Source organism: Citrus clementina, unplaced genomic scaffold, assembly GCF_000493195.1.
Source record: "Citrus clementina cultivar Clemenules unplaced genomic scaffold, Citrus_clementina_v1.0 scaffold_6, whole genome shotgun sequence".
Lineage (NCBI taxonomy): Eukaryota > Viridiplantae > Streptophyta > Magnoliopsida > Sapindales > Rutaceae > Citrus > Citrus x clementina.
In genome coordinates this window covers 11,170,139-11,172,265 of record NW_006262139.1, presented here as the reverse complement: position 1 = coordinate 11,172,265, position 2,127 = coordinate 11,170,139, and positions in this window count along the sequence as shown.

Below are 2,127 nucleotides of genomic sequence, written 5' to 3'. Positions count from 1 at the left end.
CAAAACCTAGACCTGGATGGCCGCATTCTTAAATGTATTTTTCAATCTAAGTTTGAGTTATGTTTGTTTTAGCGGTTTGTAGTTTGGTGGAAGCTTGACTTTGTCTTTGGCAAAACTCTTTTTTTTTTTTTTCACTTGACTGAAAAATAAGTTTAAAAAGACGAAAAGGGCATCTATAAAGGGCTATCCCCTCATCAAATGAGACATAAAACATATTGGAAATTAGAGAAGAATATTTGTTCATTAATAGAAGGATTATAAATAATCCAAGCAAATTTGGCCCTCAAAATTGCAAAACTCTGAACTTTGCTGCATGAAAGTACTCATCAAACTTTTCAAAGTGATCAGTGAACTTCTACCCAAGCAATCCAGCCTCAAGATGTATTAAATCCCACAGCAAATTATTCGATTTAGTATATCAATATGAGAATTGCATTAAAGAACTCATACAATCACCCAACTTGAATGATTTCAATATGATTTTCCAAGAAATTGTATAATTATTGATTGGGTTTGATGTCGCTAAAAAATATTCAAGAGTTATTATCATTTTACTACTTCAAAAATTACCAAATATTAAATGACTACAACAAGTATTATCTCCTATCATTTTCTTACTATATCTTTATAAAAATATCATTTTACTACTTTTCCGTTATAACCGTTAGTTGATCAGTTAATTGACTAACAAAATATCAATTTCACCCTTTATGATTAAAAAAATTACTTGAAACTTAATTACAAAATAAATTTGTAATATATTTATTAAAATGGATATAAAATACCAACATAATTCTTTTTGTTAGAATTATGAAAATGAAGCTTATTTACAAAATAAATTTGTCTTATTATTTTTTTAATGAAGCTTTCGTTTTAATCATAAAGGGTAAAATTAGTATTTTGTTAGTTAACTAACTGGTCAACTAACGGTTGTAATGAAAAAGTAGTAAAATGATATTTATTGTAACAGAAAAGTAGTAAAATGATATTTTTATAAAGATATAATAAAAAAATATAAGAGACAATATTTGTTATAATCATTTAATATTTAATAATTTTTAAAGTAATAAAATGATAATAACCTAATATTTAATTATTCGTTAATCTAATTACTCGTGGTCAATAGTGGCTGATATGACCAATTATTGGACTAAACTTGTGGATTATCTGTTAAGACTTGTGAGAAAATAAAAAATTGAAAAAAAGCAAGTTCGACAACTGGGAGAGCATGACCAACAATCATTAAGCAAAGCACGGAAACCAATAAACATATAAGATTCACTACACGTCAAAAGCTAACATGAAAGGTCCAAAGAATTGCCAACACATGATTCTGATCCGTGGTCACAGCCAACGGCAATAATTGCCATGAGCGGCACAGCACACCTCTCAAGAATATTAAATCATGAGCGAATTAATCCTGATCAAAATTATATACATACTCATGCTAGCAGGTGTTTTAAAATATTCAATTTAAAATTTTACGAAAATAAAGATCCTCACTTATCGTTTTAATATGAAATTACGAAAAGTTCTCATGTTATTTTATGTGTCCATAATTAACTATGATAAAGAAACGGTCATAATGACACGTAAATTTTTGAAAAAGAAATTTAAAATATTCTTTTTATCATAATATCCTTTGAATATAAGAATTAAAAAATTAACTTTAAAATTTTTTAATTAATACAAATTTAATATAAATAATATAATATATTTGGTAGACTAATAATATTAAACTATTTTTAACATTTAAAATAATATTAAAATTTTAAATTATTATATTTATTTTAATAATATATTGTTATCCATTATAAAGATTTTAAATAAATCTTTGGGTTAAATATATTTTACAATTAATAGAATATCTACCTATTACTAAAGTTAAAACTATTTTTACATTATATTCAAAATAATTTTAATTTTATTTATTTATTTATTTTAATATTATGTTTTTATTTATTATTAAAAATTACTTTAATATAATAAAATAGGTCTAATATATTGTAAAATATAAAAATTATTTTAAAATTTATTGTAATGCCATATTTCTATTTGTTATAAAATTTTAAGGTCAATTTTTTTTTTTTTTGAGTTTATAGAGTCAAACAGGTATTATAGTCAAAG